This window comes from Acromyrmex echinatior, chromosome 12 (assembly GCF_024713525.1).
Source record: "Acromyrmex echinatior isolate Ae372 chromosome 12, ASM2471352v2, whole genome shotgun sequence".
Classification (NCBI taxonomy): Eukaryota; Metazoa; Arthropoda; class Insecta; order Hymenoptera; family Formicidae; genus Acromyrmex; species Acromyrmex echinatior.
Window position 1 is genome coordinate 128,675 of NC_141863.1, and position 23,544 is coordinate 152,218.

Genomic DNA, 23,544 nt, shown 5'->3' on the forward strand with positions numbered 1-23,544 from the left:
TGTTACTTCCACGAACAATAACTTCGATACCGACGACAAAATAATCACGATTCTCGAAGGATCGTACGAATTGAGTGCTATAAACAAGTATCTGAGAGCTGCTATCCGTCACATACTACGATGAACGTCTGACGATAAAGATAATGATGATGACGACGCGTACATATTCGACGACAACGACGGCAACGATAGTACTCATACAGAAGAGATACTGATTCTTCGAGCCAATGAGAATACTATGAGAAGCGAGATCAAATGTGCGTACCGAATAAATTTTACGAAACCAAATAACATCGGTTTGCTATTAGGTTATTCGAACTCTCGCGTAATACAACCGAACAAGTGGTACACGTCTGACAAATCTGTAAACATTATGAATGTAACTGTAATTCGTGTAGAATGCAACATTACTTCGGGTGCGTATAACAACGATAAACCAGCGCATACGATACACGAATTCACGATGAACGTTCCACCTGGGTATAAATTGTCCGATACTCCTACACACGTCATTTATCTCCCAGTCGTCGCGAGAAACGTTACCGCGATGTAATGATACGTATAGTGGATCAAAACGGACAGTTGATAAACCTTCGTGGAGAGGCGATATCGATTCGACTTCATATACTACGTAAACGATAAAAAATATGTTCACGAACGAAAGATGCTCGTTCTGAACGAATCGCACGATTGTAAGAATATATCTACGACGACAATCGTACCGCAGACGTCACAATTATCATTGCTGACCGAACAATACGTTGAAGGAAAGCAGAGAGGAACGGAGGACAGATTGAACGCTGCGAACGTCGCATTTCTACGATCTCTGGGATTCGTCGTGAGAAATGAGTTGCGATATTCTACATAGGAAGTGAACCCATCTTCGACGATCGTATCGTTAAGATCAAGGCTCACACTTACAACCCATACGCTAACATCACATTCGGATACAGCGATGAAATACCTATACAACACCAAGATCTGTACACGTTACCGTGTGAGAGTTTTCTCTACGTCGAGGGAAAATTTTCAGCGAAGAAACAAGCTGAAGACAAATCCGAACAACCAAAACTGTCGAACAATTGCGTCGCGTTCATGTTCGATGAGATTCGATACGAGATAGACGGTGTGGAAATCGATAGATGTACAAACGTTGATGTTACCAGTACGATAAAAAATTTCGTATCGTTAACCACCAGCAAGAGTATAACGTTAGAAAATGCAGAATGGGACGCCACAATGCACTTCTTTCGCACATCGTTGACCGATGAGTTCAACTTTTGCGTACCGCTCAATACACTCCTAGGATTTTGCGAGGATTATAAACGCATAGTAATAAACGCGCGACACGAACTTATCCTGATACGTGCGCGTAACGATAACAATTGCGTCGTGGCGCAGGCATCGGCGGAACCTAAAATCACGCTATAGAAGATACAATGGAAAATGCCACATGTAGTGCTAAACGATGTCAATAAATTATCACTTTTGCGAACGCTGGAAGGTGGACGATATCTCAGCATGTGTTTCCGGTCGTAGGACCTGTACGAATTTCCTCTGCTTCAAAGTACAACGAAGCATTCGTGGGCTGTTAAAACAACATCGCAATTGGAAAAACCACGATACGTAATTTTTGCGCTTCAAATCGGATATATACACATACATATCTTTACATAAAGATGGGCATATGTATATCTTTACACAAAGGAAACTCGCGCTGACGCAAACTTAATGAGAAAAAAATAGCAAAAGGAAAACGGAAATGGATGTGGAATCATACGATATATATAATTACTCGCACTAAACGAGCGTTAGTAGTGAAGAAAAAAAACGCGTGAGCTTACGTTTCTAATATCGTTCATTATTTTGTCGAAATCGATAAAAAGTATGGCAAACCGTGCGAACATTGACAACTTAGCCAACGTAGTCGATTACATTAGAAATGTGGATCCGGAACAATTCGCAAATATTCTAGACGAAATATTCGAAGAAATAGATTTCGAAATAGATCGAGATTCCGACGAAGATTCCGGTTATGCTAGTGCTAGTGATTTTAGCAAACACGATCTTTAGGGATGCGGTGAGAAAATTGAAACGTTGGTGCGAGCGAGAGCGCGAACACTCTCGGTCGCAACGATCGAACGCAATTCCGATACGAGTGATAAACGAAACGTGAACGTTGGTGCGATACGAAAAAATCGTATCTTTAAGGATGCGGTGAGAAACGTGAGGTAAGATTTTTTTATTATTAAACTAACAACGATCGAACGTAACAAAAACGTTGGTGCGAGCGAGAGCGCGAACTCCCTCGGTCGCAACGATCGAACGCGACGAGTGAGAAACGCGTTGGTGCGAGCGAGAGCGACAGCGCACGCGAGAAGAAACATATATAAAACTGCGTAACGGAAAAAATAATGGATTATTATTATTATTCCGCTATCCTTTTTTATTACTATTAAACTAACAACGATCGAACGCAACGAAAACGTTGGTGCGAGCGAGAGCGCGAACACCCTCGGTCGCAACAATCGAACGCGACGAGTGAGAAACGTTGGTGCGAGCGAGAGCGACAGCGCGCACGCGGGAAGAAAAAACGCGCGAACTCCCTCAGTCGCTCGCCCGCTCTCGAGCTCGCCGGATCGTCGTCGTCGCGACGCGTCACGCCGTGACGTCACCGGTTCACACACACATACGCCCGTGGGGACGGAGGCCGGGGAGGAAAACTATGAGAGGTGGTGGGAGGACAAAGCAGCTCGCTCATTGGCTGCCCCCCCGCACCACAATACCCCTCTCGCCCACTTTTCCCTCCGGCCCCTCACTCCGCGGCTTGTCCCATGGATTAGTATATACATAGATATGCTACTTATGCAGCATGCATGATCCGTTTGACTGATACTGATATCGCAGGATTGTACCTCATAAGGAAGCACGATATCGATTATATTGACGCGCTAAGCGGTCGGTCTTGCACGAATTGCAGACTGCCAACATACGTTATATTTCCATGCAATAAGTGCCCACACTGCACACATTGAAAAAACTATTGCGAATAGTGAGCGAAAATATTGTGAGCGAAACACTCCACTGGGAAATATGTGGGAAGACTATAATGTAGACGATGTTCTATATGTTCTCGGTAATCTGCAAAAAAGAGACACAGGTGCGCGAATATCGCCGGTATAATTTCTACGCGATCGCGAATTAGGTATACGTGGTGAGAAACATGGAATAGTTATTAGAGAGCCTGTTTCTGACTGGTCTTTACTCGCGCGACAGAAAGTGTACCCACAGTTACGAGACAAATGTTACGAGGACGATGAATATGAAAAGAGACATTGGTGGAATAGAAATGTTCAAGTAATAAAGGACGATTATTATTGGGCGAAGAAAATCGCAAATAAGAGCCAAGGTTGGTGCATATGCATTAAGATTCCCGCGGGTAATGAAAAGTGTGTCGAATTGTTGATAATCGACAATATATGGATGGAGTTTCGTGATCGCGATCTTGCGCTAAAACTATTTTTCGATAGATGCGACGATCAATGTTTTGAATGTGAATAGTGCACTTTCGCAAAATATAATGAAAAAGTGTTAGAACGTTATGACATTTTAGATATGTCACGGTGCTGCAACGTATGAACGAGTCAAGTGCTCCGTGAAAGAGTGTGACGTCTAAGGACAGTAAAAAAAAAAGACATGGAAAATCACGAGCAAGTGGAACGCGAATTGTTGGAACAGTGCGGCCAGGTCGCTACTCTGGTGGAGTGTTTCGCGTGGTTGCAACGATGCGACGAGTGCATCGAGCGGCTCGAACAACTTTGTCGTGCCAAGCGTCCGCGTCTCGCCGTTGGACACAGATAATCCGAGGTGGCGAGGATCGCGCGACTCGCGGGTGCAAAATTGCAATTGGAGCGACGTTTCGTACACGTTGGTGGCGAGTACGCGAGTCGCGACGAAAGATCTCTCATCTGGCGAGAGATCGACGCCGCGTTTGAAAGCCGTATATTGACAGGTGCTCTAATCACATTGAGCCGCGGTGATTTTTGAAAGATGCTAGAGAAATAGTGCTCGAGCGTGTACAAGACGCTGTAGAAAGACATGGTAGCGTAAAAGTGAACACCGCGTTCAACAGTGAGTTTGCGACGAAGGATAAACGTGCTCATAAGAACATAATTACAAAGAACAGCGAATTTGGACGCGCCTCGCTCGATGGAACGACGTCACTGTTGTTGGAGAACGTAAAGTAGTCGATTTCGTCGATAGACGTAAATAAATTTTCGAGATATTGATACTTTGGCTGTTGCAACGATTTCGAGTAGATGTACACATTTTCGAAACGCCGTTCGGGCTCTCGAGTAAGCTTATGAGAACGTTGGTTTTACCACAATTCGACGGGCCGCAAATGATCGCGCGTATAGTACTCGGCAGCATTTCGCCGTGCTTGCGCTTCTCCATGCCGTCTCCCATTCGCGATTTCGCGTCGCAGTTCGTGACGCGTATCGACAACGGTTGCAGCACGAATTTCATGTTCACACTAAGGCTAGTCGCGCTCTCAAACGACTATTTAAAGGTGCGCGAATTTACGAGTCACGCAGTAACAAAATGTATCTCGCGCTGTGTCATCCTTTCGACATTCAGGACTTGAACGCCGAGCAGCTGCAGTATATACCGAAGGTCGTACTCTTACGCGTGTACGGTGACTATATTGACTACGTGTGGGACAAGCTTCCGGAACATGTGAAGGCGGATTCGGAAATTCGAACGTATCGTCGCTAGGACGAGAACAACAATCAGCCGTGGCAGGGGACGCACATCGACGATCCCGCACCTAAGATAAAGGATTGTAGCGAATGTCAGCATCGGGCGGCAGTCTGTTGAATCGAGTGATAAACGCGCTTCCTTTCGAGTTACATATTCCGGGTTCCAGTTTTGCGGCCCGGGCACTCGGCTTACAAAGCGATTAGCCAGAAGTGACGCAGACATAAATCCGCTGGACGCAGCGTGTCGAGAACACGACATCGCGTATTCTCGGAGCAACGATCTCATCGATAAACACGCGGCAGACAAAGTACTCGCCGAGGAGGCGCGAAAACGCGTCACCGCGAGAGATTCGGCTCTAAGCGAGAGAGCCGCCGCTGCTGCCGTTTGGGCCGATGAAAGCCAAGACCAAGATCGGCATAGGCATGAAATCAAAGAAGAAGACGACAACGAGGAAAAAGACAATGAAAAAGCGGATACTTCCAACGGCAAAACGAGATGGTGCGATACCTTTTCTCTGCGTTACCTTTCCAATGTTGGGCGCGCTCGGGTCCTTGATTGGCGGAGAGGCCAGCATGGCGAAAGCGATAAACGATAGCAAAGCCGCACGACGTCAGCTCGAGGAGCTGCAACGTCACGACCGCGCGATGGAACAGGGCCGCGGCCTGTATCTCGCTCCGCACAAATATGGACGCGGACTGTATCTCAGCCCCTATAAACGCGGACAGGGTGTAGCAGCGAAGAAAAAAAAACGCCAAAAAGACGATAAAAATGCCCTCGGGTACAACTATCAACGTCAATTGGACGTGCTCGTGAGACTCCATCGTAATACACAACTAATACGTTCGAAATCACCAAAACTATGTATGACGAAAAAAGCCTCGCCCATACGCATTTATATACTATTGTCCATCGGACATGTTGACGGATGTAGTCTTTATCGAGGACACAAAACTGCATAAAAATAGACACCCTTATGAAAATTAAAACAACGTAATATGAAAGAGAACGCATCCTGAAAGAGGATGCAATAGTGTCTTATCACATCGTGTCTTATCACATTGTGATATCTATCAAAGAGACAAAACTGCGCAAAACTGCATAACGGAAAAAGGGACAATGGATTCTTATCATATCTTTAAGGGGATGCTAGAGCGAAGGCCGAAGTTAATCAAGGTCGATATTACAGGTTTTCATTTCCAATGTATAAGATGCTTACGCCCTCTGAGTTAATATAATCGCAGGAAATTCGATTGATTAATTATCGATATTTTTATTCCGTTTCCTACATTACCATCTTAACAGGGACGTGTATTAGGGTCGGTTCCACAAATGTAAGATTTATTTTGGAAAATTTTCCAATTTTAGAATTGAAAAAAAAATAAACAAAATTGAAGTTAATCTTATATTTGTAGAATCGGATCTTAGAAATACAGTTGTATTATGTACACATGCAGTGTAGGCCGTGTTCCAATATATATCACCAGTATTAAAAATCTATATTATACATAAAGTACAGTTTTTAACTTTAATAGCTATATCGATACAAAGCCGTAGTAGCACTTTTTCCTTACATCCAATGTCATTTTAAGTAATAATAATATAATATCAATAAATGAATACGACATTGCACATACATAATGTAATTCTTTTTCATGAATATCCATATATATATATATATATATATATATATATATATATATATATATATATATATATATATAAAATGAGTATATCTGTACACATAAAATGAGAATTTATCAGAGAATTCGTAATTTGATTATGTTTTTAAGATGTTACGTCTGATCATTTGTGTTTGATTCTCGTTAGCTTTAATTTATGTTAGTTGTATGTACTAGATGGTGTTGATGGTCAATATCTAGTGACAAAAAACCGCGGATATTTTTTAGATGACCCAATATATTCTGATATTGAAAATATAAAAGCATATATCACTAATATCTGTATATTTGACCATAAAAAAACATATCTCTTTTTACTTTTTCAACGTAGAAAAAAGAATATCAGTACACCTTTTTGTTACACGTTCATTTTCAAAAAGAGATGAAATAGCTACACACGTAGGTGAATATGAATTAGAAATATATTTTATATTTTGTAATGTGTGTACACATCATAATGCACATAAAATGTAATTCTAATATTCACTAATGTATCTATATTATATCTGCATGAAAAACTAAGTATGAGTAACTTCTATCTCTCTTTTATGGACCTTCTACAATAAGCCATTAGTTACAAATCAGAAGTCAGAAGCTAAAAATTGATCAATCACAGTCAATTTTTCAGATTTCTTATTTATGGCTGATTTATGGCTTATAATTGTAAAAGGCCCATTAAACATAATAAAAAGAGATGGAATAGCTACATATGTATGTGCAATGTATTTACGTACTGACAATACATGTTACATCCTAAATTAAAATGGTATTGAGAATAAAAGAAAAAGTGCTATTATATTATACGTATATACATGTATTTCAAATACATGGTTACATCCGAAAATATATCACAGTCAGAATGTATTTAGTAAAAATATACTTATTGTAACTTGCTGTTAGTCACGTACACATTGACCTATAAGTGTATATAATACATTTGCTAAAACATTTTGCTTTGAATATGATATACTTATATATATTTCATAAACGTACAGCATCGTACGAAAATTATACATGTGATTATTAACTGTATAATGTATGTTATATATATGTATGTTATGTATAACGTATATATTATATATGTCCAAAAAGACCCCGGATTTAGGAGCTGAACATAAAGGTGACTATAACTATAACCGTAAAGAAATGTGAATTATACTTGTATCGGCATGCATAGTACGCCAAAATATAATATGTTGACCTATGAGTCATGTTCTCTTCTATGATTGAATTACGGCCATTCTTGTGCTATAAGGCCATTACATAACATTTTTAGAAAAAACGTTTCAGACAAAAGTTATAAGGTTTCAAAGAAGCTGTTTACTGATATTCAGTTCTTTTTTTTTCTTTATTAGTTTCTTTATTTCTATCATGTGAAGCAATCAGCTTTTGATTCCATCATGACAATGCTATTCACATTTCTTTAATTGCAGACGCAAAATTCTACACGTTGATTCCGTAATTATGTAATTTCACCAAATTTGATAATCGAATGCCTCTGCCAGTAAATTAAAAATAATCAGTCCACGATGAAGGCCTCTGACATTTATCTATAACTAGCCAAAGCACGATTTACGGCTGTGGCATTTTGTTATAGCTAGCCAGCTCACGATTAATGCCTCTGACAGTAAATTAAAAATAGTCAGCCCACGATGAACGCCTCTGACATTTGTCTATAACTAGCCAAAGCACGATTAACGCCTCTGGCAGTAAATTAAAAATAGTCAGCCCATGATGAATGCCTCTGACATTGGATCTAATTAAACAAAGCGCAAATTATTGTTATAACTATATCACTTGTATGATAAATACAAGTGATATTTTCACGAATGACATAAAGATGCTAACCTTTTCCATGCTGGCTTTATAGAGTGCCTTCCAACAAGAAACACACATCACAATAAGCAATTTTGACCTTCTAGAGTGCCTTCCAACAAGAGACACAATGTGACACGGTGTATCATTACAATCTTGATATATCTATAGCGCGCGCGCGCGTGTGTGTGTGTGTGTGTGTGTGTGTGCGTAATAGCATACATACACACGCGTGTGCATATGTATGCGTGCATACATATACATATACATATATATATATATATACACACACATACGAAGTCTGTTCAAAAACTATCACGAATTTTGTGTTTTTTCAAAAATTATTTATTTATTCATGAATATCTATTTTGTCTCCTTCAAAGTAATCCCCATCAGATATTATACATTGTGCCAACGTTTTTTCCTATCCTCGAAGCACTTCAAAAAATCATTTTTTGTGATCTTGTTCAGCTCCTCCTTCGATGCCGTCTTTATCTCCTCAATCGTAGCGTAGCGTCGTCCTTTCATGGGTCTCTTCAGTTTTGGGAACAAGAAAAAGTCACAGAGAGCCAGATCTGGGGAATACGGTGGCTGCGGCATCATTAGTGTGTTGTTTTTGGCCAAAAATTCGCGCACAAGCAACGATGTGTGAGCAGGGGCGTTATCATGGTGCAAAAGCCAATTTTTGTTCTTCCACAAATCCGGGCGTTTTTGGCGGATTGCTTCGCGCAAATTGTGCATAATTTGCAGGTAATATTCCTTATTGACCGTTCTACCCTGTGGCAAGAACTCATGATGCACCACGCCCTTGCAATCGAAGAAAACTGTAAGCAAACCTTCACATTCGACCGAACTTGGCGCGCTTTTTTCGGTCTTGGCTCGTGCGGCAGCTTCCATTGGGATGATTGAGCTTTGATTTCCACGTCATAACCATAAACCCATGATTCGTCACCAGTTATGACCCTCTGAAGCACATTTGGGTCGTCGCGGATAGAGTCCAATAGCTCCTTAGCAATGTTAATGCGATGCTGTTTTTGATTGAAATTGAGCAATTTTGGTACGAATTTCGCGGCGACCCGTCTCATGCGCAAATCATTGGTAAAAATCGAATGGCATGAGCCAATCGATATGTTTAGGTCCTCAGCAACTTCTCTAACGGTGATTCGACGATTGGCCAATACTATTTTCTTCACTTCATCAATGTTTTCGACTTGTTGACGTGCTCGGGCGTCCGGCACGCTCTTCGTCGTTCACATCTTCTCGGCTCTCTGAGAACATTTTGTACCACCGATAAACGTTGCTTCGGTCCAAGGTAGCTTCACCATATGCCACAGTCAACATTCGGAATGCGTCCGCGCACTTAATTTTGTTTTTCACACAAAATTTGATACAGATTCTTTGATCCATTTTTTGGAATAGGCAAAAATCGAAGACGAGCCAAAACACGTGCAAGCAAAGCAGCTGTCAAAAATTAACTGAACATTCAAAATGGCCGAACTTGTCGGCATAAGTGAGAGACATGAGTATTAACATAACGCCACAAAAAAATCGAAAATCGAATATACGTAACCCGCGGAAATTCAAAATTCGCGATACTTTTTGAACAGATCTCGTATATATATATATATATGTGTGTGTTATTTTATATATATACATCAATAATTTACTAAATAAAATGTATGTAAAAGATAGAACAGTGTAATTAAAATAATTATCTTCATTTGTATTCATATGTAAATAATATGGTATGTTTCTTGTTTAGGAAGAAATTATTTCACAAAATTGAAATAACTAATATCATATTTATTTTATTATTTTTCCTCTCAAAAGAAAAAACTTTGACCAGGGCACGTTTATTGATATGGGCTTGAGTAGGTCGATAATTCAGATCATTTCTATGGTTCAGCGACGCACTTTTCATGACAGCGCCGCTGTCGGAATATCGCGGAACTAAAATACTGCATAGTTTCATGGCTTCACGTCAATTTCACTCGTAATATACAAACAAAATTTTTGTATACGCCTTTCTCTTATACTAAAACTACTCCTACCGCGTTTCTAAAAGCATAGGATTGTTCGTTAAGATTTTCCGCAATTCGCCAGCTACTTTTTATGAACGTGCAAGATCTGAAACTCTTATATGCAACATATATTGTGATGTGTTGAATACAGAAAGCCGATAACAAAACTGTAAGTCTTTAATTTTCTTTCGTTTTTCGTATTCAAATGTAGCTGGCGATTTGCGTTGTTGTCGATACTTTAATTGTGGAGAAGGATTTTTCAATCCATAAACACAGTTACGAGAAAGGCGTTTTTAAAATTTAATGATAAAACAGGACACTCCAGCATCTCCTTAAGGCCCGAAAGAAGATGCAATAGTGTCTTATCACATTTTTGTGGTATCTATCAAGTAGACAAAACTGCATGGATTCTTATCGTATCCTCCAGGATGTGGTGTGAGGAGAGAATCGTAGCTTTTTTTATTAAACAAACAATTAAAAAAAACACACGACAGTGTGCGTGGTATCGTCGCGACGTAAGTGTGCGAGCGAGATCGAAACGTCGGTGCGAGTGAGAAACGAAATCTCCTAATCGCGAGCGGGCGTTAGTGCGAACGAGAGCGATAACGCACGCGAAGAAGAAAAATACTCGCGCTGAACGAGCGCGGGGGGAAGAAAAAACGCGCGAACTCCTCTATGGTTTTGCTTATGTTTCTAATATCGTTCTTTTTTTGCCGAAATCAATAACAAAGTATGGCAAACCATCATACGAACATTGACAACTTAGCCAACGTAATCGAGTATTAGACACGTAGATCCGGAACAATTCACAAATCTTATAGACGAATTGTTCGAAGTGCTCGAGGAAATGGACTTTGAAATAAATCGAGATTCCGACGAAGAGGACGATGCTGGTTACATTAGTGCTAGTGCTAGTGATTTGAGCGAACACGAGACGGATTAAATTTGTCCTATCGTATCCTTAAGGATGTGGTGCGAGGAGAGGTACGCTTATTATTATTCCGCTAGCTTTTTTTTTTATTAAACTAACAATAAAAAAACACACGATAGCGTGCGTGATGTCGTCGCGACGGCGAGTGAGAAACGAAATCTCCTACGCATCCATCGCGAGCGATCGAATCCCCGAACGTGGGCGTTGGTGCGAGCGAGAGCAACAGCGCACGCGGGAAAAAAAACGCGCGAACTCCCTCAGTCGCCCGTCTGCTCTCGAGCTCGCTGGATCGTCGTCGCGTCACGTCGTGACGTCACGAGCTCACACAACATGCGCCCGTGGGGACGAGGGCCGGGGAGGAAAACTACGAGAGGTGGTGGGAGGACAAAGCAGCTCGCTCATTGGCTGCCCCCCCGCACCACAATACCCCTCTCGCTCAGTTTTCCCGCCAGCCCCTCACCCCACGATTTGTCCCATGGTCGAATATATACATAGATATTCTACTAAGCTACCAGCTGTTTCGAACAGAACACCCCAAATTACAAATATTGGAAACACAGCGTGGACGAATCTTCAAGATCCCTGGGCGCATTTCAGTGCACAACCTCGACATATTTTCCTACATAAACTCCAAATTTGTTTATGTAAACATATTAAAAACCAACTCAATTCTATATGGATATCATGGAGCAGAGGTGCACGCTCGAGAGACACTTCAGAACGCTCTCTCTCTCTCTCTCTCTCAAGCATAGCCCGTGACAAGATAGCTTTCCGGATAATGAAATTGCCCGGACACACAGCTGTCGCCATTGGAGAAGTCATCCACATCATCCAGTGCGTCCTCGTCGAGTGTAAGCTACGACACACCGAAGAATGTTATGACGAGCTACCCGTCACTTATAAAAATGCCTTAGCCTTTCTGCTCCCAAGGTCACATATCTTAATAAGACAGGTGATTGACTGCAACGACTTATTGCCCGTCATGTATCGAATCCACGGAACATGGTTCCGAATCAATCAGCGGCCAACCGAGACTCTAGCCCCGCCAATTATTCAACCGCTTACACACCCAGTCTAGAAGTATGTAAGTCCGGACTCTTTAGCAACGAGCGGAATCTACACCACGGAGGACCTGAATAGACTCTACACCCATATCATGTTGCCAGTGGAGAAACCAGCGACCTTGAACACTATAGCTCGGGAAGTAATGGGAAGAACGATCCCGTCTGGCAGCATTTCAATGCTAAACCTGTTAAATGAAAAATCTCTAACGAAAATCGCCGAAAATGCTGGTCAACAAGTATGATAAGGATTTATAACCTTCGGATCTGCCAACGCCGGAGTGCTCACCATCTTCATACGCCTGGTAAAATTAATAGTCAACACTATAATTCATAGATATGTGCTTCACTCAGTCTATGGCTAGAGTTTACATTTATTCGGGATGTGAAGCTCCATCACACACTTGGTAAGGCCTATTGGAAAAACCACACCACCGGAACGACAGGACTAGGAGGCTCTTCTCCTCACCACCGTGGAGGATCCCCGTAACCCCCCCCCCCCCCATGACAGAAGCTCGACCGCCTACCCCCACCGCATCGGCGTTCACCAGTGTAAGTGCCAGTGAGAAAACTGTTTACTACAAAGAACTCCGCGCCATGCTAAACGACAAAGAAAGCGAGTAAATGGCTACGGTTTAATAATCATGATACTAATCAATAACTTCAATTCCTATGTAAAAAAAAATTGCGTTAGGCCAGAAAATACTTGCGATAAGTTAAAGAAATTACGTTAAACAAATTAATCTTTTCCTTTTAGATTAATCGATAAAATATTGGATGCGGTCTAATATTTTATTCTTAGGAGGGGGGGAAATGTCACGTCCACAGCAACTTCATTTTGTCCAATGATTATTTTTCGAACATACTCGCCACCGGGCCCAATAATATACACGGGCATCTTCTAGAACGCACTTGACGCTTTACCTCACACCAACAGCGGCACGATCAATGGAGGGAGACTTTAGGAACGCCTCCGGGTAAACTCAGAAGAGAAGACAGGGGTACGCGTCGTATAAAGTGGACGCGCGCGAAATTCAGACTCCTATTCCATTGTCCGATCACCTGCCGCTCTAAGTTTAAGCGCCGTGTGCGAACATAATTCTTTTTCTAAGTACTAATTCCATTTCTAATTCTAGAAGTAATTATAAAATCTAATTCCATTTCTAATTCTAGAAATAATCATAAAATCTAATTCCATTTCTAATTCTAGACGTAATCATAAAATCTAAATTTTAATTCATAATAATCCAATTTAATTTGAAGATAAGTCTACTTCCGCGTAAGAATTAATCACACCACTAACCAATGTACTATTGTTAAAATCATTGTTAAATATATACCTAATTAACTTTAACTTAATGTGAACTTAATGAATATTCCCACCTTCTCGCTAGCTTTAACATTTTCAATATAATCGATCGTTGCTAAACATTAACAAGAGTGAGGAAGCAGCCTATTGGCGTGATCTGAATCGATAATTGGTTCATTTTGGAAGCCTTCCCTGACTTCTTTCTGCTGGCATTCTTCGGGAACACCAGAGAACATTAATCGGGCATCGCAAGATAAGCAAACTTCTTTTTATATTTCGGTAATTGAAATCTGTCGCTGATGAATCGCACCTAGCATGTGTCCCACACACCCGCGTTCGCGTGAATCCATCGATGCTCGAATTCTAGCGTCCGTACTCTAAATTCTAGTTAGTCCGTACTCTACATGGTTGTGTAGTGCATGCTGCGTATCTTCATTATTCTTTCAGTATAGGGAAAACGGCAACATCAAATGCCCTGAGTGCTGAGAGTTTAGCGTGTGTTTTCGACCGGTGCGGACGTATCTGCATTTAGTGTCGCGTCGTGTGTTGCATCATCCGCTCTTTCAGAGCGTCCTGTGCTTTTCTGAATCATTATTTGACTCGCATTCCTTCTTTATCTCCTTTCTATTTGCGCCTAACTCTCTTTGCCTATACTTTTAGCGGTATTTTGAAAAACTATGAGTGTGCCTCCCACGGGAGGTGGGACGGGGGATCCCGGCGGACCCTCCTCTCTCCCTCCCCTGGTTTCTGCGAATGGCGTCACCCTCACAAGTGTTTCGGTTGAATATTTTGATACCTTCGCCAAGGAAATATTTGCCAGGGCGACGAACGATTCACGCGAGCAGATGGATCATTACAATCGACGTTACAATGGATCGCGCGGCCAAAAGAGCCAATGAGGACTCGGTGCTCGAGCATGAGCATGAGTACGCCAAGCGTCGCAATGGGCCGGGCCTAAGCCCGGACAAAGTTGCTTCTGTCGCTATTTCTGTCTCTCTACCTGACAATGCGATTCGTGCTCATCAGGTTTCTCGTAATCTCTTTGATAACAGGTATGGCCCGACTGATCGCACGCCTTTTATTGTCCATATGCAAGTGAGCAGTGATTGCATAACCGAGAGCGCATTCGAAGTTTTAATGAAGAGACAAGTTGCTAAAGTAGTGCACTCAGATATAGTATCTATGAAAAAGGTGTCACGTGGTAAAATTTCGGTTGAAATGCGCACTTACGAAGCAGCTAACAACCTTGTGACAACCCAGACCTCATCAAGGCAGGGTACTCTATTTTTATTCCTACTTTTAAGATAATGCGCTCAGGTATAATAAGGGGCGTTCCGACACTGTAACGGATCAAGAACTCAAATTAAATCTTAAGTCTTCTTGTCCCGTAACCGAAATTAAAAGACTTAACAGGCGCGTTGTTAAAGAAGGCGGTGTTGAATACACCCCTTCCACCTCGGTTAACATTAAATTTGCTGGGCAGATCCTCCCCAGGCAAGTATTTCTTTTCTACGATTCTCATGAGGTTTTATCTTTTGTTCCTAGAGTCAAAACGTGCTTTTCTTGCTTCAAGATTGGCCACATCCGAAAGTTTTGTAAGAGTCGATCGAGATGCAGGCTATGTGGTAAGGATGCTCACAGAGAGGACGAGACATGTGAGAGGCAAAATCTCCCCCCCCCCCCAAGTGTATCAATTGCTCTGGAAATCATATCACTACGTCAACAAATTGCCCTCTCTTTATCAAACAGAAAAAAGTACAGACGATCGCAGCCATTGAAAATATCTCTCTTGTGGATGCTAGGAGTAGGCTATCATCTACTGACTCTCGATCTACTTTTAGATCCAGTGCTGACTTAGGTAGTATCCGTAGTTCACTTTGCGGATGATGATTATCATAATTTTCCTTTACTTCCACCAAAGAACGCACCCCTCATTCGTTCGTCAGTTATAATAAGTTTTCCCCTCTAGAAAATGCAGACATCTCCAGATCATCGCCAAAGTCTCTGCTAAAAGTTCTACTCCTCGCACCGAACATCCTCAGTCCCTACGTCAGAGAGCAGATGTCTCCCGACAACAATCCCCTCTCCCATCTTCGTCGCGAAATAACTATAAACTCGTATAGGATCTCCCCGATATCCAAGTCATTCCCCCTCGTAATACTAATAATATTATACTAATAATAACTCTAAGTCATTGGAAGAAGCCAGGAGGGAATATCTGATATCTCCGAACGGCAGATCTCCCAATATATCGAGAGACGGCGTCCTTCTCAATCATGATCGAGCTAATCATCCACGAAATAATTATCATTACGAACATGATGCCCTTCCTGCTGGACATATAGATGTGGCCATGTTCTCTGTGTTCCTTAAACAATTTTTAAACCATATAAGCTCATATAGAATCGCACCCCCCTCGCTTCTACCGACAGCCTATAACATTGACTATGACGATTCGCGCACTTATTATGATAATCATCAAGCTGACCCTCCCGCTTTTTCTAACGATCGCGCTTACAATTATTACTAATTTTTCTGTTACTTTATTTTAAATCACCCCTTCACTTTCATAACTCAATTTTACTTATGTCTCCTAACAAACCTGTTTCTATCGCTAGTTGGAATTGTAGGGGTTTACGGGGGAAGCTTCCGAAAATTCAGGCTAATGATTACATATACGATCTCTGGTGTCTCCAAGAGACTATGGTCACCGAAAATACTTACTTACACTCTAACATCTTTAATTTTATTAGAGGTGACATCCGCCGTCCCGGCGGATGCGGGGGCCAATGCGGGGTAGCTATTGCTATTAAGAAATCTCTCCGTTTCGATCTTCTTGATCTTACTCATCTTGGCCATCATTCAATCGAACTCATCGGTATCAAGCTTTACTCAAGGCCCTTCCTTCATCATTATTAACATATACAGACATCCGTCGTCACGAACTCCTCCTACGATTATTGAGGCCCTGCTTGATTATGTTGCGAATTAATCCCATGCCATCCTCCGGCGATTTCAACTTGCATAACATAGCTTGGGGCTGTTCGGTTACTGATGCCCTTGGCAGATGTCTTTTAAACTTCCTCGAAGATCGTAATCTTATTATCTGCAATGATCATAAATCTACCCTTTTGACCCCTCCCGACTCGCAAATATCAGTCATTGATCTTATTGTCGTAACGCCTCCTGTCCTGACTCTTAGTAACTGTTACACAAAACTCGACTCCATTTCTAGTGATCACTTTCCTGTTGTTATTAACCTGAATATTCTTTCTTGCCTAAGAACTACATTCAAGTATAAAATTAAACTTAATTCTCTTCAAATGAAGGTCTTTATTCACAAGTTAACTTTGCCTCTATTTTAGTAATCACAGACGATGCTACCTCTCAATATGATAGTTTTGTAAAAGAGCTCAAAGGCACCCTGAACTCTCTGTTCCCTCCTAGATCACGTATTCCGAATTAAAACCGATGGTTGAGAAACGTCTCCCCCCCCCCCGTTGGTGGACCGAAGAATGTCAGGCCGCGGTTGACGCCAGACGCGAGGCAAAGAGACTCTGGAACCGCCAGTCAAGTTCAGAAAACTATAACGCTTATAAGCGCACTGCTTCGGCATGTAGATGCGTCCTCAGAAGAACCAAGAGAAGGAAATGGAAGGAACTATGCAACAGTTTTAACGCTACTCCGTCTGCTAAAATTTGGAGGTTGGTCAAAGCTTTTAAAAACCGACGTTTAGCTTCCGTTATGTCATCTGGCTAGTCGCTGTCGGCTGCACAGGAAAATGCAATTAATAAAATCTGTCCTCCCTCTTGTAGTCCTCGAGATACCGTCTCAGAGTGTTTCCTTCCTGAAGAATATAGGATACCCCCACGCAGTGCGAAAGCGCTAAATTCTTGGACAATCCTTTTACTATGAAGGAGTTAATCTTAGCTATTGATTCAGCTAAAACTAGATCAGCTCCAGAGGCCGACCAGATGGACTATAACATCATTAAGAACTTAACACCGGATAGTCTTTCCGTGCTATTACAAATCTGTAACAATCTTTTTTGTCAAGGAATTTTCCCTGCGGAAAGGAATAAGTCAATGGTCGTCCTTATCTCTAAACCTAATGGAAAAGGTGTCAGACCGATCTCTCTTCTCTCGTGCCTCTTAAAGATTATGGAAAAAATTATCTATCTGAGGTTGAGGTGGTTTACTGAATCCAATGCCATACTGCCGCTTAACCAAACAGGCTTCCGCCCCCAGTGTGCCTGCTCTGATAACCTTGTTGCTCTGACAAATTATATTCAGGACGCCTTCATTAATAACGCCCTTACTATATGTGCATTTTTGGACATCGCGGGAACGTTCGACAACGTGATTCCTTCTATTTTAATTGAAGATTTACAACGTTTTGGGATTCCGCCCAAAACCGTTAAATTCATAAGTAACCTTTTTTCCAACAGACAAATCACGTTCATTTATGATGGCGCGCTTAAAGGTCCATACATCGCTTTGAAAGGTACCCCTCAAGGGTCCATCCTTAGCCCTTTGCTCTACTGTGCGGATATTAATAAATGTCTACACGAGGACACTCTTATCTTATATGCGGACGATGTCGTTATCTTCTCATCAAATCAAAACGTTGAAGATGCTAGATCATCGGTTCAATCTTCACTAAACAATATATATATGCTTACTTGAAAAATAGGGGCTTGGAAGTTTCCCCCTCAAAAATCCAATGGATGCTCTTTACAAGGAAGAGACAGTCACATCCGGACATTAAACTACACATTCAGAATGTAGAAATTCCTAGAGTACAATCTGCCATCTTTCTGGACTTCTCTCTCGACCCCAAGTTGAGTGGCAAAGAGCACCTAAAGACCTTAGTCAATAAAGGACGTAATCTTACTAATATACTAGCAGTTCTCGCAGGCACTAAATGGGGATCTCATCCAAGTTTACTTCTCACCCTTTATAGAGCTGTATTTCGTTCTGCTATCGAATACGGATGTCAAGTGTTCAAACTCAAGGACAATAAGACTGAATTTTTACAATTGGAAAGGTTAGTCAACAGAAATCTGCTCTCAGTTACCGACTATCTACACCTATTAACGTCATTATGGCCGAAGCAAAGGAAACTCCTCTTAACATCAGCTTTGGCTATGTGACCTCGAAGTTCATCTATAAGGCTTTCTCCAGGAAAAACTCCCCAGTGCTACACAGCTTTGAAAACTTAGAACAGACTGCATACTCTCCCTCAAGAAGACAGCCTCTAGCTACTGTACCTGCGTTCAAGTACTATGTAATGCAGAAATACTCACTTAAAATCATCCGCAGATCCAACATGCCTTATGTTTATAAACACAATTATGAAAGCTATACTTATGTCCATCAATTTGACAATTCCCTCACCATGTTCCTAAGAAAGCGAATAACCGAATATACCAAGCCCGATTCCTAGAAACTATTACCACATACGCCAATCGCGGTCCCATTATTTACACCGATGGCTCTAAGTTCGTTAGCGAGGATCGCGTGGGCTCCGCAATTTATTCAACAGATCTTAACATTGCACTCAAGTTCAAGCTTCCCCCGGAGACTTCAATTTTCTCAGCCGAGTCTTGGGCTATTCTTCAGACGATTAATCTTATTGAAGATGTTGTGATGAGGCTTCCATCTGTTCTGACTTTTGAAGTGCTCTTCAGGCTATATCGTCTCACAACTCTAGAAATGCGAACCATATTACATTAGATATTAAGGATCGTCTGTCCTTTTTAACACAACATGGTTTCAAAATTAATTTTATTTGGACTCCTGGTCATAAAGGTATGATCGGTAACGAGATTGCAGATCATCTTGCCAATGAGACCGCCCTTACACCGGCCTAAATTTAAAATACTATTTCAAGACTTTTTTATGATCTCCAAGCAATCCCTCAATACTAAATTTCAAGCACACTTAGATCACTGCGCAACATTTAAAGGGCAGCTATATGATGATTTTCATAGAAGTAACTAAGCCCTGGTTCTATCGTAAAAATCTTAAAAGAGAGGAGATCGTCACCATCTCCAGAATTAGATCTAACCATTATAATCTAGCATACAGCCTGCATCGTAAAAATATTGTCAATTCGTCTGCATGTCCCTGTGGTGACCCAAATCAGGACATTAATCATATTCTCTTTTATTGCAAACTTTGTATTCATAAATCGACTAAATTTCGTGATTACCTGAAAAAACACTTCCCATTTCATCCCCTTAATATTCATTGTATGATTAACAATCCCCCCTCTACCTTGTGTCGTTTAATTACTGCATATCTCAAATCTTTAAACCTCAGTATCTGATTTCCATGAACATGTTTTTTCTTTAAGGGAGGGGCGGAGAACTCTGTTTCTCTCCTCTCCTCCCAGGCGGCGCCCCCGCCTGGTTACTTGTTTCAACTACTAGGTTCACCCTGGTCGGAATTGCTGCTACTCCGCGGCAAGGGCCAATTATTATAACATCGAATAAGAAGAAGGCCTGAGTGCTATACTTCCGCACCGGAAAACGAAAAGAGAGATTATCAAGGTCTTACACGTCATTACATTCATTTGGGTTACCTGAATGTTTTCCTGAACGCTTCGAATCTTATAGTGTATGCTCTATACTAACAGTCATTCGGCATGTCGTCGCAAATTGTCCCGATTGCTCCGAAGTTTTAGAAGGATTCGTCGGTTATCTAGGGAGAAGCAACCGTGGAATGATTCGGAATCCACTATAATCAGGATATCCAGAGCACGACTTTAACCAATCAATTTATTGGACAAGTCCGATCGAGAGCTCTCTCGCGAATCCACGACGCTTGAACTGCCAGTTTTATTCCAATCTTGTAGTCTCGGTTTGCATTGATTTCAAAATGCAAGCTTCAGATTGGCTGTCGCAACAAACTTGCGATCGGCTTGCGTCTAATGTAGAATGGACTTAAGTCCGGATCTACAATAGGTGTTTTAAGCCATAAGAAATTGACCAACTATAGTTAAATGCAAGGAGAATAATTGATTGTGATTCGTTCATTCATTAGGGCATAAGACTTAAAAATCTATTGTAGATCGGATTTAGAGAAAGTATGTACGGACTCCCTAGCCTGTTAGATCTATATTAAATTTGCATAGCTGCACAAACGTATGTATAAAGAAAATTATCCAATTGTATTTCTCTTATAAAAACGTAAGATGTGATTAGATAATTTTCTTTATGCATATGTTTATGCAGTTATGCTAGTTATGTAGATATACCATTACGCTCCAATTTCTATTTTCATCAGGGGTGCACTCCATTATTGTAACGAAAAATACCAAACACATGTGCGTGTAATTATAGAAAATGTGACCGCAGTATATGCTCGCATCGCAATATTTTACAGCTGTGACAGATTTCCTAACCTCAATAGTTCTCAAATTGAATGCTAATATCTTGGTTCTCGAATCATTACTATGAATATTTTTCTAGAAATTTTTCATTTTATTTAAAAACGCGTCGAATAAGTCTAATTTTATTGATTTTTGAGATACTAAAGCAAAACTGTACAATTGAAAAATGATAACTGTAGAGAGAAATTGTTATTTTGCGGCAATATATAAGATATTATAGCATCATTAGCTAATTTCATAACTATAGATGTTATTAAACCCGATTAGGACTGCCGCAGAAATCCGTAACTAGACGTAAATTTAAATCAATGAGCTAATCAGAATATTGCTTATTTAAATTTATATTATATGATCTAACGGAAATAGACAGCAGGAAACTTGACAATAAGGCAAGTTTCAACCAGAATTCAAATAAAATTCGCCTTATTGCGAGATTATGGATAAGTTTACTAGCTGTTATTTCCATTTCCATTACGTAATCTAAAGCAATATCCTGATTGGTTCATCATCTCAAGTTCACGTCTTATGGTCACTATTATAGAATTTTGTGTGCGGTAGTTCTTAACGCTCATTTTTAATGTCAAAAAACAAATTACGAGATAAAAACTGACGAATATCAAGCATCAAGTTTAATTACGTGACCTACTTTGGTGCTAAAAATCATTTAGCGTCACTATGAAAAAGCACCTTGATTAAAATGAATGAAAATTACTAGTTAACATTACAGATTGCATAGAACATCGATTGTGAGATTTTTACATTGTCAGCAGAATTGACATCTGGAGATATAGAGATATATGGCGCTTTTTGCTTCAACCTCGAAACAGCAAACCGATGAAATATCACAATATATTACAAAATTGGAAAATGGTCATCTGTACACCGTGGGAACTCCGGAAGGACAAATTGGACATCAGTTGATTCGTCTAGATGTGTATGATATTCACGATATTGAAAATAAGGAAAAATGGTGGAAATATGTAAAATTGAGAACACAATTTTTGACATCTTCCCTCAGAGATCGTAAACAGCAAATGGTGAATCGGCTTTTGGATTGTGTAGCCGACAATTTGAAGAAAGTACCATCAGTAATGAAAGAAAGAAAAAACGTTTATTAAAAAATATAGGAGAGAGGAAAAGACGTTCTGCATATGATATTCACACGTTATATTTTTACACATATTTTATTTACTTACACATATCCTATTTTATCACATATTATATCACTATCTCACTTTTACTTGCAATTGTTCCTTGAACTGAGAGAGCGAAACACATATCCTCAGCGGGACATGATAAAAGAGACGCACTGCACGATTATCTCATTAGTTTGGTTTAATCGTTTGTGGCGATATCTCGACGTTCATCGTTATGGTGCCAACATCCGTTGGTTTGCAAGGTATATTTCTTATCTCTTATTTATTTTTACAAATATGTTTATTATTTTTTCTTAAATCGTTGTGTATGTTTTTTGTTAAGGATTTGTCGTGAATAAGCGATTTATTGTCAAAGAGGTAGCAGTTTTAAAGAATGGGAGCGAGTTGACACACTATATTTTTATATGCCCGATGCCATAGCGTTTTCTGACGAAAGCTGATCAATCGCACACCTCATGATTGATGACACATCATTAAGGATTGCGGTGGAATGATGGGATGATACCATATCGTACGGCGCAGCGTCTGATTTCAGAAGTTGTTCAGTGGAGAAAGTGAGGCAATTGTTTATGTGAAGGGACTTGAAAAACGGGGGTGGTTACTGGACATTTTGAACAATGACGACGTTATAGTTGAAACGATCAATGTGCATTACGACGAGATTGAATCGCTTGAAAATTTAGACGCTACTAATACGTTTCAGTGTGGAAGACACAGTAAATGTTGCACGTTACAGAATGTATTAAAATTATTTAATCAGTGGACGCGATCAAAGTAATACGTGTTTCTTTATATATATATATATATATATATATATATATATATATATATAATATATATATATTTGTATTGTCATGAGCGTCTGTTACCGAGTCCTACGTTGGTTACATCCTGTATAAAGAAGAAGAGGTGTTGGAATTTAGCTACACATCATTAACGGAGAGAGATTGGAAATCACTGTTCGCGAGAGATTTTATGGATGAAAAGCGTGGTAGTTCTTGTTGACAATCGCGCGAGAAGTTATGAGAATACAGTTGTAAAAGGTATACGAAAAATCGGTAATATTGGAAGGATGTATAAAAAAATTAAATTCATATTGTTACGTCCAAACCCTTGGAAATTTGGTCAAGGAGACAATGAGGGAGAATGGAGAGGATATGGAAGGACAATTAGACTCAATCTCACAGGTATACAGGCGGAGGCAAACGCCTGTGAGTATGCACCTTTTCAGTCCCGGGATATGGATCAACGTCCGAAGGGATGCTATGACACCTGTTCTGCTGGACAATGCAAACGTCAGTCCTACTTTTTGGGTTAAGGAACTTAATCCTTTTGATCCAGGACTGGACTTCGTGCGACTTCAGGTTAGAGGGAAGTAAATGCGAGAGGTAGTTTTAATAAAAGGCAGAGGAATA

The 23,544-nt window shown here is 40.6% G+C and overlaps 1 protein-coding gene, 1 long non-coding RNA gene and 1 pseudogene across 2 annotated transcripts in view; 2 read left to right on the plus strand and 1 right to left on the minus strand.

The window, feature by feature from the left end:
* Nucleotides 1-23,544, minus strand: part of LOC147907684 (uncharacterized) — a 130,253-nt gene that overhangs the window by 14,573 nt on the left and 92,136 nt on the right. The window lies entirely within an intron of this gene.
* On the plus strand, nucleotides 11,883-13,629 carry LOC147907686 (uncharacterized; annotated as a pseudogene).
* On the plus strand, nucleotides 20,915-22,914 carry LOC105153068 (uncharacterized). The gene is made up of 3 exons (XR_847049.2): nucleotides 20,915-21,906; nucleotides 21,991-22,371; nucleotides 22,452-22,914. It is a non-coding gene; the product is annotated as an uncharacterized LOC105153068 (long non-coding RNA).